Raw genomic sequence first — 14,992 nt, 5'->3', positions numbered from 1 at the left:
TACTAGTAAAAGTAAAAAAAATATTAGAAATACATTGTCAATATTATGCTATTCTTCATATATAAAATTAGAAGTATTGACCCAAATTATTAGGATCTAAATCTTAAATTGTTTGATTTTTTTCCATTAACAGAAATAAATTTGCAGTGATCTACACACTTACTCTCAAGATTACCTCTATATTATAACTAAGTATATATGTGTATCAGTTGATGGGGATTTTTTTCCAGGATATAAAAGTTTAACTCAAGAAGCTAAAGGGTTATGTCTGGTTAGGTGTAAAAAGTACCTTGAAATAAAATCAAGTTTCCACCTGATCCTGCCTTTTTATGAGACCAGAACCATGTTTTAATTTTTAACCTGCATGTAAATCACCTGAGGATCTTGCTAAATGTCAATTCATAAGAGATAAGATGCGGCTGGGATTCTAAATTTCCAACAAGCTCCCTGGTAATACTACCTTTTTATTCCATTGGCTACACTTTGAATGGCAAGGGGTTGGGAATGCAGCCTCTGACCAAATACATGAGACACTTACTAAACTGTCCAGCATCTCTTTCCTAGGAATACTCTCTTTTCTCTGCATTAACAGTGGTACAGTGGAAGCCATCAAGAGTCCACTTGATTGACACCCCAGGGGTGAGCACTGAGCTCAACCAGTCAGTTCCTTGTCAAGTATTGAGATCAGAGACCCAGAAAGAGTCAAGTTAGTATTTCTCAATTACCTCATCACTTTACATAAATTCCAGAGCAACTGTTGGTGGTCATTTTCTATCTAGAGGACAGGAAAGAGAAAAATTGTCTTGCAATGAAGGAGAAAAATAAAGTATGACATTCAGAAAAAAAAAATAGAAGAGGTCCCAAGAGAGGAATGTAATGGATTCTTCAGAATATTCCCATTCTAATTCTATTTCCAAGGCCCAGATACATTGCTGCTCCAATACATTATGTTTTTGCTCAAGCTGAATGGGTTTTCATTTCATACGACCTAAGGAGTACTAATTTTATACTCTGAAGTGTAATGTGCTTTTTATCTCTATACATCTAAAAGCACATGAGCCTAGGAATCATAATCACAGCCGCCTCATTTATGTGAAGTGCTAGGAATCAGTGCTAAGCAGGCCCGAGTATGTATATGATAATATATATTACACACATGCACATTGTTGTAATGAATTTTGTCATCAAATATATAATTTCCATACATCTGTTGCTTTAGAATTTGGTTTTAAATAAATGAAGATAGCAATCATTAAACTTACAGATGTGCAATGATAGAACACTCTATTAAGTGACATATAAGAGTGAATATTACATTTCCATAACCGAAGCAAACTGCTTTTTAAAAATGTATGCATTTCTCCTTTCAGAAGCTCAGTAGTTAATCACAATGATGAAAAATCTTACATTAACTACATATGTTGATTGCTAACAAAGGCACCAGAATGGTATTTTCTTTTAATAAAGGTATTTTAAAATACTCTGGTGCTCACATTATTATTCATAGTATCTATTCATATTTAACAGCTTAAAAGTTTAGCCTGATTAAGCAAAATGTTTACAAATAAGCAATGCCATAAAAACATCTCCATATTTTGGGCTCTGGCCAAATCAACTTCCTGTAAACATTCAGTGATGAATTCCATAATTGAATAGCTAATAAACCCATCTAACCTTAATCTTAAACTGAATTCACATATTTATAGCAATCAGATCATTTCAGGAACACAGGTGTTATAAAGCTATTACAAACTAGGATCTAAGGAAACAGCATATCTACTATTTCTCAAGTGTTTAGACCAACTGCAGTGCAAACTCCAAGTATGGTTGTTAAAACCTAAACACAACCAATAACATTGTTTGGATAAATCACCAATGCTGCAATCCACGAGCAAATCTATAACGGAGTCAACTGTAAAGGAGTTAACTCACACTGGTCCTGAGGTGAATTTGCAGCCCCAAATTCACATTGCACAGTTAATACATAAAAACTTGTCATAAATTTACTATAAAGTTGATGGACATTGCTAGTGCTTCCAGGGATATGGAAGAAGCAAATGAAAATCTTCTCTAGAGGAACAAAACTTCATCTTACAACTCAAAGAATTCTCATAGATAATTCACCCCCCAAACATAAGCAATTCTAAGAAAAAAATAAATCAACAAGTATTCAAGGAAATAAGATTCTATATGTTAGAACTAACAAAAGAGAAAAAAACAGGCCACAGAAATAGATCACAAATTCATCAAATATTCACATTATTAGGATAAAAAGTAATTACACTGGCTGGAATTAAATAAACAAAACATTAATTTGCATCTATCTTCTGGGAATTGGAAACAATAAAGAAAACAAGCATCCTAAAAAAAAAAAAAAAGAATTTCCAGAAATTTAAAATACGAAAATTGAAAATAGAAGCTCAGTGAATGATTATCACATCAGATTAGACACAATAGAGGGAAAGAGTTAGTACAATAGAAGATAGGTAAGAAGAAAATACACAGAATGTAGCACAGAGAAAAATGTAGAAACTGTGAAAGAGGTTAAGAGATGGTGAAAATAACTGAGAAAGTCTAACATAAATTAATTACTAATCCACATAGACAGAAAGAAAGAAATTGGTAAAAAAAAAAAAGTATGATTAAGAATATTCTATAACTAATGTAAGATGCCAAACAAGATTCAAGAATTCTGATGTATCATTTATTAAAAAAAAGGAAATCTATACATAGAAACTTTTCGATGAATCTGCAGACAGAAAACAAAAAGATAAAATAGTAAAGTGAGACTAAGACAGGTTGTTTTCAAAGGAATGAAAACTAGATGGTTAACTTTTTAATGATAAAAAATGGACTCTAGAAGATAGAATTCTCTCAAGTCTTCAAGGAACAGATGATGCCAAATATTAAAGACAATAGAAAAAGAGAAAATCCTCTAAACTCATTCTATCATTCATGGATGTGCCTGATATTAAACCTGGAAAATAGAAGAAAGGAAAATTACAAAACATTTCAGGCATTAATACAAATGCAATATCCTAAACAGAATATTAGTAAATAGAATCCAAATACATTTTGCAAATAATATATGTTGGCCAAAATGGTATCCCACTTATGTGCAATTAGAACAATATTTTCAAATTCATACAGTTAGTTCAACACATTAACAGATAGAAGGGGGAAAAGTGATCATCGACTTGGGTTGAAAAAATGTTTAATAAAATCCAATACTTATATCAATAAATGTTATTAGTAAACAAGGAATATAGTTAGAGCATCCTTAATCTTACAAAGAGGACAGACCTAAGGTAAACATCATCCTGAAAGGGGAAATATTAGAAAAATTTTCTTTATAATCAGGACTAAGACAAGGAAGCACAACATTGGTCCTTTTACACAATATTGTATTAGACATCTTAGCAAGTGTAATAAGAAATAAAAAGACAAAAATGTAAAGTCGAAAAGATATAATAATTTACATAGAAAACCAAAAAGAGTTTATTAATTACTACAAATATCTTAGTAAATTGGCTATATATATAATTAATATTTAATTAATTAATATAAAATGTATATCAGTTGCATTTCTACCAATAACAGATGTTCTGAAAATACAATCAAATTATAATTTACAATATTATCACATAATATAAAGAATCTTTATGGAAGACTGTGAAGTTTTTTTTTTTTTCAGTTTTTGGCCACACCCACAGCATATGGCAATTCCCTGGGGGCCAGACACTGAATCTGAGCCTCAGCTGTGACCTATGCCATAGATGCGGCAATGCCCAGTCCTTAACCCACTGCATCAGCCTGGGAATTGAACCTGTGCTGCCAGAGGTAATGCTGGATCCTTAACCCACTGTGCTACAGTGGGAACTCTGTGAGGGGAAATTTTTAAAGCTTTGTTAACAGATATTACAAGACATCTGACTGTATGGGGTAACGTACCATGTCTTTGGCTACAAAGGCTGATGTTCAGAAATAGCACATCTCCTGATAATGATTACATCCAATCCAATTCCAGTGTATACCAAGGGTATTCATGAAACATAATCTGATGCTGAAATCTTATACGGAAGAGTAAAGGGTAAAGGTAGCCAGAGGAAGGACCTGCCCAAGGAGCTATCAGGAATTATTATAAAGCTACAGTAAGCGAGACACGTAAGGGAGAGCAAGGTTAAACCACAAGAGAGAATTAAGAAGAAAAACCACGCATGCTGATGTGACAGAGGTGACATTTCACATCATTTGAAAAGGAAAGATGTCTGGGAGAAAAAATGACTATCCATATGGAAAAAAGATAAAATTGAAGCCACTTCATCTCATATATAAACATGAAGTGCAAAGATTTAAAGACTTAAATGTCAAAAACGACATGTTTTAAATTGCTGGCAGAGAAAGCTGTTTAGGAGTTCCCGTCCTGGCGCAGCGGAAGCGAATCCAACTAGGAACCATGAGGTTGTGGTTCGATCCCTGGCCTTGCTCAGTGGGTTAAGTGGCATTGCCATGAGCTCTGGTGTGGGTTGCAGACTCAGTTTGGATCCTGTGTTGCTGTGGCATAGGCCAGCAGCTGTGGCTCCAATTTGACCCCTAGCCTGGGAACCTCCATATGCCATAGGTGTGGCCCTAAAAAGCAAAAAAAGAAAAAAAAAGAAAGAAAGAAAAACCTATTTAAAAAATTTTTAAATTTAGGGACATGAAAATCTCTTTAAAATACATTTGGAAAAAACAGTTGACCATAAATAAGAAGGTACAAATTTAACTATAGCACAAATGAGAAGACTTATTAAGCAAAAGATATAAGTGAAAATGTTATAAAATGGGAGAAAACATTTGCAATATACATAATAAAATATTAAGATGTTATAAAAAATTCACAAAAAAATGACACACTTCTAATGATAAAAGAAATGGTCAAAAGGGACTGAGACTTTTCAAAGAAAAAATTTCACATGTCCAATTAAAACTTCAGTAGTGACCAGGGAAACGCAAATACAGATCTAAGTGATACCATTTTATATGCAATTAATGACAAAAATTAAAATAAATGACCAGGAGTTCCTGTTGTGGCTCAGTGGTAATGAACCTGACTAGTATCCATGAAGATGCAGGTTTGATCCTTGGCCTCACTCAGTGGGTTAAGCATCTGGCATTGCTGTGAGCTGTGGTCTAGGTCACAGGCACAGCTGGGATGCCACATTGCTGTGGCTGTGGCATAGGCCAGCAGCTACAGCTGCGATTCAACCCCTAGCCTGGGAACTTCCATATGTTGCATGTGCAGCCCTAAAAATGTCAAAAAAAAAGACCATTCCAGGAGAAAGAGATAGGCACAAATCCAGGTTTTGCAAGAAACCTAATGGTTTACTTAATGTGGGGTTCTCTAAACCAAAGAGATTAAAAAAAATAGGTAATAAGAAATTAGATATAGGAGTTCCCTTCATGGCTCAGCAGAAACAAATCCAACTAGGAACCATGGGGTTGTGAGTTCAATCCCTGGCCTCATTCAGTGGGTTAAGGTTCCCGGTTTGCTGTGAGCTATGGTGTAGGTCACAGACACGGCTCTGATCTGGTGTTGCTGTGGCTCTGGTATAGGCCAGCAGCTGTAGCTCTGATTAGACCCCTAGCCTGGAAACCTCCATATGCCGTAAAATGGGCCCTAAAAAGACAAAAAGATAAAAAAAAAAAAAGAAATTAGTTATAAAATTTAGTGTTTACTTAGAATGTCAAAAGGAATCATAAAAAATTACAAGTTTTAAAATTTGATAAATACCACCAACACCATAGCCAAAACAAATAAATGCAACTTAAGAAAATTTCTTTTTGGACATAACTTTATAATAGTATTCCCTAATTTTTTTGGCTTCATATTTTTTATTGCTCTTCATATAATAACAATTGTGGAAAATTTTTAGTAAACAGAATAAAAAGGTAATTCCAATTTTTAAAATATGATTAAAATGTATTTTTAATATTGGTAGTGTAGAAAAGTTTCAGCTTTATGACTTAGTACTGTCATTTAGATTTTTTAAAGTTTTTTGCCAAAATTAAGGAAATCTGCCCAAGTTTGTTTCATATATAAGCTATGAGATTTCAGAACATTTAAAATTTTCTTGTGCAGAAAAATATATTAAAGAATTATGTACTCACTAACCAAATTATTGATAGCCTTATTACATGTTATATTTCATAATATATTCATCAGTGTTTGTATTTGGGGTCACATCAGCAGGAAATCTTTTTTCTTTTAGTGTGAACCATACTTTTGAAACTTAAAGGAAAAATGCATCAAATATACTAAAACATGCTCCCAAATGTGAGATTTATAAAACAAAATTGAATACACTGATATATTCATTTGCAACAGGGCAACAGATTTGTGCCCTACAAAACATTGGAGATCTAATAGATACTATTGTGTAAGATTTTTTTAAGTGTGTATTTATAATTGCCCCTGTGAATTACTGGATATATACCTGACAAGACAGAGTTTCTGTTTTGGATAAGCTTTGAGAAGAACCACACCCTCTGCTTACAGTTTTAAATCATTCATTAGAAGAATTTTACACAAGTTTATGCTTTTCAAAACTTATTTATTGTCCACCTCACACACGTTTTTGTTGCTGGGGACACAGGATAAGCTCAGCATCAGGGCCGTAAATTCCGTGCCGTGATGCCAGGTGAGACCATGCGATGCACTGCTGGAGAACTCCTGGAAGGCGTTCCTATGTCAACCTGGCAAACAAGAATTAAATAGCCAGAAAAGTAACTCTGTAAACTGTGTAAACTCACTTCTCTACGCCTAAAGGACTAATCCCATTAGCAGAATCCCCCAAATTTTCATGGCCATTCTATTGTCGCCAACCAGGGAGAGAAATATGACAGGAAAAATCGAGTGGAAAAAGGTAGCAATCAATCAATTACAACCTAGTACTGTGAAACATATGGCCAATGAATACATTGCTTAAGGCCTTTTCAAGACATGTGAAATCACTGGTTGAATGAATGAGAGAACAGCAGCGGTATACAACCAATTTTCAACAGTTATTCAATTAATAAAGTGGCTTGAATGATGAAATGGACTGGATTTAGAGTTATGAAGGAGTTCATTTGGATAGACAAAGGAACCTGAGTATTGTGGTTCACTGTTTTGTCTTGCCAATTCCTATACAATGTTTTAAAATTTTCTTAATCTCCTCTATCATTGAATACAAAAGTGACTCTCAACAGCATGTATTGGCTTGTCTCAGGTTTCATTCCCTCTCAGAGGTTCAAAGAGCAGGTTATCCAGTCAAGGCTTGACCTATACCGGAATGGATACAAAATATGCACAGGAACCTCCATTATGCTGCTTTCTACCATCCCATCCCTCTTATGGACACTACGCTAGAGGCACGGAATCATCTGAAACCATTTAAAATTATTTTATTTTAATCAGGCTGTGCCCGTAGTTAAGTGAAAGTGTCCTTCGAGCTGCACAGTGACCTCCTGCCAAAAGCATTCCATTCAACCAGGAATAAGGACACATGACTTTCCTTCTTCCTGAAGGTAGCGCTCATATACCCCGGCAAGAGCACCACAAATTCAATTCTATTAAAAGTAATGAAGTAGGAATGTCAGGACAATTATCTGCAAACGGTTTGTGTCTGTTCAGGGCTTTTCACAGTTCAGGGTAATAACCGCTACGGGCCTATAAAATTTCTGTGCAGCAAAGCCTTACTGCATGATATTTATGTGAACTTTAACTCATGGCTGGCTTTTATATTTTTTCAGACACCCAAAATCCTGCTCAGAAGATGATTTTGATCTCCAGATTAGTGACTAGCAATGCAGTAAATATTTTCCAGTTCATGATATTTTGACAGACCAAAAAAAAAACAAAAACAAAAAACCACAATTTTCTGTTTACAAAGTACTAGTATTAATTGTGGAACTGGAGATAGGCTGGTAGGTTTTTACTATTTGTGTGACGTGTGACATGTTACTTTGATTCTCTGTGCCCCTGTTTCATCAAATACAACAAAGGGAAATAGTTATTACCTAACTCTTGAGATTGTGCTAGGAATCTAGTGAATACTAATTTTGTATCAAATTTAGTTCAGCACTGGTCATACAGTAAGTGGTTAATAGATGTTAGCTATCATCAGTAATAGTAAAAACAAAGAAAATATTGAGAAAATTTTATTCCATGAATATCTAGATTTAATGTCATTGATAATAATTTATAAATATTTATTTTCTTCTATGACTCTCTATTTTACAAACAAGCCAGGATAGCAGAATCAGTGCAGAGAGGAGGGTTGTAGGCAAACCTCTAAGATGACCCATAATGACTTCTGCTTTCTGCCATTCATGTCCTTTAGTGATCACCTTCACTTGTATGTGGGTTGAGCCTAGTGATCTCCTTCTAGTGAATTGAACCCAGCAAAGGTGATGGGTAGTACTTCCAAGACACAATTCAAATCTGCCTGCCCTGTGCTAGCATACTTTTCTCTTGTCTTCTTGCTTTCTTGCTCTGATGAAGCAAGATAACTGGTGAGTTGCTCTATAGAAAAGTCCAGATTTCAAAGAATTGTCACCAAGAGGCAGTGACAACCTGCGACTCTAAATCCTGCCAGCAATTTGGTGAGTGAGCTTGGAAATGGACCCTTAGTCAGTTGAACCTAGAGATGACTGGTCCTGGATGATATCTTGATTGATTGTAACTTGACAAAGAACCCCCAGCCTAGCCTCACTTGGATTCCTGACCTACTGAAACTGTGGGATAGTAAATATTGTTGTTTCAAGGCACTAAGTCTCAGGGCAATATTTTATGCAGCTATACATAACTAATATAAAAAGGAAGGACTTGACACCTGAGCCATGTTTTCCAATAGATCAAATAATCTTCAAAGGGGAATGAGGGAAAGTGAATTAGGATATTTATGTATTAACTCTAAAGTAAATGTTTTGTAGACTAGATTACACTTACTTTGTTATTTTTAAAACATAAACCTTGCTTATATTTTTAAAGTATTCTTCTCCCATAAAAATGAATCCAAACAAAAATTATTTTAGAAATTGTCTCTGTGCCCAACTGATGTATTTACGATATTTAAAATGACTACTTCTACAGTTTTAAAAGGCTTTATAAAGATTTATATATGATTTTCTGGAGGGAAATTGGCAATAAAAAAAAGATTACAATAGGATATTAGGCAATAAGCTCTCAAGTTCAAAAACAAAGTAATTTATCTTTGTAGCCTTAGCAGTTAACACAGAATCTGGCACACAGATAAACCACACAGATTTGTTTTTCTTGCTGAATCAACTGAATTTTTTTTTAAAGGTACTATGTATATAGAACATTATTTTGGATCTAGGCAGATTTTATTTCAAATGCTATCTCTAATCACCCTTAGTTATGTGTCTTCAGGAAAGCCACTTACTTCCTTAGAAAGTAAAAGTTACAATTAAATTTCCTTTAAAGAAAACATTAAGAAAGGGGTGTTTGGAGGAATATAATCCTTATAGATATTAAAATGTATTGTAAAGATAATTTTAAATGGTTGTTAAAAAAAGAGTAGGCAGTTTAGTCAGATAGAATTAAATGTATATTAATAAATCTAAGTACAGTTTTGTAATTTAAGAGTGATAAATGTGGGGTTTCAAAGTATGGAAGAAAACAGAATATTTGGATAACAATGTTTAAATAACAGGATGTTTACAAAAAATAAATGATAGAATACTTAGGATACACATGAATTACTATATTAAAATTCTCTAAAAATTGTAGTAAGTTTATTAGTAATTAAAATAATAAATCAATACAAATGAGACCAGCAACCTGTTAGTAATAGGTTCAAAGCATATAAAATGTGAGTTTATAGGAAAACATATATGATTTCCAAGTATACCTATGGAAATAGCTCAAATTAGTCCTTCTTATTAATTGCATTCATGAAAAGCAACACCAAACAATGATAACTATTCAGTTGTTTAGACTGCTAAAGACACAAAGTAATAATATCCCATGTTAGCCATGGGATGGGAGAAAAAAAAAAAACCTCTCTTATAAGCTGTACCTGACAGTGCAATGACTAAGACTTTTTCAAGGGAAATTTGCCCCTACCTATCAAAACAGAAAACTCACACACCTTCTTTTCTAGAATATTCTAAAACAATGGTTGTAGTGGGATAATGTCGGATCTTCCAAAATCCAAAACAGGTGCAGAAACTGCATAGCAGAAACCAAAACCTCACAGCTAGCAACTACAACAAAATGGCAAAGTATCTCCATGGACTCCAAAATACAAGCAGATGGGGTAGACCACCACTAATTATAAAACTGCAATTTACAGCATCCATTGGAGGGTTAGGAGTGAAGCAAATGGGATTCAAATGACCAGATAGGAGGAGAACCGAAAATTCCAACTGATTTTCATCAGAAAACACGGTATTTGAAAATGGAAGAGTTTTTGCATGTTCTAATTTTCGGGTGCAAGAGTTTCATGGTAGGGTCTGACAGGATGAAGCAATATGATCTCTATGGACACTTGAAACTAACCAGTCAGAGCTTCCCACCTAGGACAAAGTCCCACAATGAGAAGAAATTGTGGCAACAGAATCCAAGCTGAGCAAGACCTGGACAATAAAATGTCAGGATAAAAATAGAAGATGGGTACCAGATCAGAAAAGCTCAGAAAATATATCTTCTTTGGAGAAATGTCTATTCAGAAAGAGAAAGACAAATACCATCTGATATCACTTATTTTTGGCACAAATGAACCTTTCCACAGAAAAGAAAATCATGGACATGGAGAACAGACTTGTGGTTGCTGGGGGAGGGGAAGGAGTGGGATGACTGGGAATTTGGGGTAAATAGATGCAAACTATTGCCTTTGGAATGGATAAGCAATGAGATCCTGCTGTATAGCACTGGGAACTACATCTAGTCACTTATGATGGAGCACGATAATGTGAGGAAAAGGAATGTATCCATATGTGTGTGACTGGGTCACCTTGCTATGCTATACATATAGAAGTGACAGAACACTGTAAATCAGCTATAATGGAAAAATAAAAATCATTATTAAAAATAAATAAATAAAATTAAGAAAAAAAAAGAAAATATAAAACCATATTTTTTAACACTTTATGAAAACAAGAAGGATCTCCAGAACTATGAAACTAAAAAAGATATACTGACCCACCTCTCCTTCTAAAAGTTCAGGAAAACTATTTTCAAATAGAAATGGGCTACAGAAAGTGATTGGTTTGAGACCCATACAAAGTTTGTGGCAGTAAGAAAAGAATGTGGAGTAGAACTTCCTACAGACATGAAAGCTGGCCAGATATGCTCAAAAAAGATGAAAATTATAACCTAAGATTTTAAAATATACTAAAAGAAATAATAAAATTATAGAAGATATGAAAGAACAATATAGATCAGAATTTTAAATATTTAGACAAGGTGATTGAGCTCAAAAAATTAGAAATAAAAGGAAAAATCAGTAATGAAAAATAATTATAAAGAATATGCAAGCCATTAAACTCAATAGATAATTTCTTAAAAGAAATATAAAGAGAAGAAGAAAACTATAAAAACAAAAAGTGAAGAAAGCAATAAGAAATTGTGAGGAAAAGACAGATAAAGATATGGGTAAACAAGTTACAATACATGTGCAATAGTAATCCTTGAAGAAGAAACCAACTGAATGAAATAGAAGGGAAATAAGCACCAATATCTGCATAGTAGATGTCAGAAACAACAAGAAAACCAATTCAAAGAAACAGAAAAAATACTAAAAATTATAATTCAGGAAAATTATCCTAAAATTAAAGAAAACATTGAAAAGGTAGGCATACTGGAAAATTTGACCCAGAATTGCCAACATTGAGGATATATTTTAATAAGATCACAGAAATTTGAAGAAAAATTTTTACAAAGTCCTGAGAACATTAGGCAAAAAGACCAAGTTATCTGTGAAGAGAAGACCATCAGATTCACATCTTATGTGGAAAGACACAATAGCATATTCATCATATTTCACACACTCAAAGAAAACAAATTTGACTCAATGATTTTTTTCCCTGCCAAACAATCTTTCAAGTAATAAAGTTAAATTGAGTTCATAGACATTTTAAAAGTTTAATTGTGACTTTATTACTTATTATTCCGCAAATACTCTTCTCATCCCACTTCTTGAGAAGTCCACAAGGGAAAACAAGCCTCGGGTAATGAATATGACTGGACAGATACTGACATGAATATTGATGAGATTATCAGTGGCTACTAATACCCTATAAAGAGACACAACCTGATATTATTTGCTTCATGATAGAAGAAAACATCAACTATGAAGCAGTTCTGCTTAAACCGTTGTACCTGAATCTACCCAAGCTTTTGGATCCAGCTCTCAGTGTAGAGAAAATGGAGAGAGTGGAGGAACCCGGCAAAAGACATCATTGTGATACACCAGGTAAAATCCAGATTTTTGTGAACTCCTCAAAACAAACAACATGGCTTATGAACAACATGGTTTAATAACCACACACACACACACACGGGGCGGGGTGGGGGGAGACATATTGAAATACATATAAGATGGCACAATTTGCCTTATAAAAAGGAAAGTAAATGATAAAAACTATTTTTTTTAAAGTAAAAATGGGAAGGGAGGCGATGGATATGGATACAGATGAAAAAAAGCTGGCCAATTGTTGATGATGGTGGAGGATGGTAAGTCCATGGGGGACTTGTGTTTATCTCTTTTAATATATGTTTAAAATAGTCCATAAGTTTAAAGTGTATATATCTTTGACTTGGCAATTTAACACCTAAGAGTTCATTTACAGACATGCTAACATAAGTGTAAAGAGTATGTGTAAAAGAACACCAGAAAGCTAGAATTAAATTGGAGATTGAACCTGACTAAAAATCTGTTATAAAAAGATAATAGAAACATAAATGTATTGTAAAGACTGCTACTGAACTACTTAACATGTAAAAAAAAAGCCATTTGCAGAAAACAATTTCTAAGTAACATTAAATCTGAATATATGTCAGTAAAAAAATACATAACTATATAAAGTGTGCATAATACGCATGTAAACATATGCATATGTGTGTGAATGTACACACAGGCACAAATACACATTGGCATATCCCTAGAAAGTTTTTAGAAGAATACACACCAAATTGATATCAGTGGCAAATTTATTTAGGGCCTGCTTTGTGCAGTATGCTATTCCAGGTCCTAGGAATACACCAATGAATAACACAGACATAAATCACTATCCTTATGGAAATGAAATATGGAGAGACATAATATGCCAGAGAAGTAAGTAAAAATTACAGTGTGTCATAAGAAAAAAATAAACAAAAAGGGGTGAGAGAGACAGGATGGCCAGCACAAGCCCCCTGAGGAGACGTGGGAAGTAACTGTGGGGTTTTCTTGGGAAGGAGCCCTGGCAGAGGGAATGGCAATTGCGCGGCGTTTCGCAAGGACACACCGTCCACCTTTGAGGACTAGCCTGGATCACAGTGCGCCTGGGGACAGAAGGAAGGAAGAGTGGAGGAAATGGGGTCAGAGGGGACCAGGTGTCTGATCTCATAGGTCTAGGTAAGGACTTTTTGACACTGGGTGAGATGAGAAAGACCATCAGACATTTCTCGTTTTTGCAATGCCAGCTTTGGGTATTTTTCTTATGTAGTTATTTTGTGGTGATTTATGAGTTTGTATTGTTTTCAACATGAAAACATCCTTATAAAAAGACATCTGCAGTTATCTTCATTTAATTTGGAAGTCTGATCATTAGCAGAAAGGGAAAGCCTTACCTTGGCTGTCAACTGGCAGTTATCTGCTTGAGGACCTTTCAAATCAAACCTTGAGTCATTTTTCAATCCTTGTGTGTCTACCTCTAATCTTTTTTCCTTGTAACCACTTGGTGAAACTAGCTTTTTTTTCTACCTGCCACTACATCTAATTTTACCCTTCCTGTTTGGTCCTCTTAATTTCAAGTGACAGAGATAACTGTATGTGGGGAAAAGACAGAGAATGTAGAAACATCTAGAAAGGCCCAACCGAGCAACGCTTATTAAGTAATTTTACAACCAATTGCTTATCATCTATAAGTGACTGTATCATGCTAGTCACGTGCGTCCTATATTACTAAGACAGGGAGTTATGCCTTACTCACATCTTTTGGTAAAACCTCATCAAGAGAGAAGTTAAGCCACATACCTGGCCATCACCCCCTAATAGGAAACTGCAGCATTTGTTAAATAGCCATCTCATGGGGTGTGTGCCATTGTGGTCCTTGCTAAGCCTTATCTAGTGCTAGTTTTTAATTGAGTAGTTAAGTGTTGATATAGACAGCTTTTATGCATGAGTCAAGAAAGAAAAGAAAGATTGGTGTTGCTATCAGGTTTTAATTGAAGCATACTTCACAATCTTTTGACTAAATCCTTCATTGCCATTTTCATAATGATTACAACCTTGAGAGGAAACTCTTCTGATAAACGTAGACTAGTAATGAGAAATCGTGCTGTGCTGGAGCTAAATGATATCGAAATTTTTCCCACCATAATATATATAATCCATGAAGAGATTAGAATTAAATTGAGTTGCCCTGTTTTATGCAGTTGAAAATGAGACCTTGATGCAAATTTGTAGTTTAATATACAACCCCATCACTCTTTCCTTATTAAAAAAAAAATGGCATTGTTACCTTTTCCAACCTCCATCAAAAAAAGAAAATAATAATTTTAATTGATTCACTGTGCTATCAGTTGGGAATTATGTTTAGCTTCATGTGACAGAAAAGTCTAGGTAATGATGACTGAAATTAGATAGTGATTTATTTTTGCTCAGGTGAAAGAGGTCTGAAGGTGGATAATTCAGGGACGTACAGAAGCTGCACGGTCAGCAGGGACTTAAGCTCCTTCAAGCTCTTGCTTCACCTTCTTTACCAGGTAGCTTTCTTTTTCAAGGTTGCCCAATGGTCTGAA

Source organism: Phacochoerus africanus, chromosome 10 (genome assembly GCF_016906955.1).
Source record: "Phacochoerus africanus isolate WHEZ1 chromosome 10, ROS_Pafr_v1, whole genome shotgun sequence".
In the NCBI taxonomy this organism is placed as follows: domain Eukaryota; kingdom Metazoa; phylum Chordata; class Mammalia; order Artiodactyla; family Suidae; genus Phacochoerus; species Phacochoerus africanus.
Note: the sequence above shows the minus strand (reverse complement) of the source record.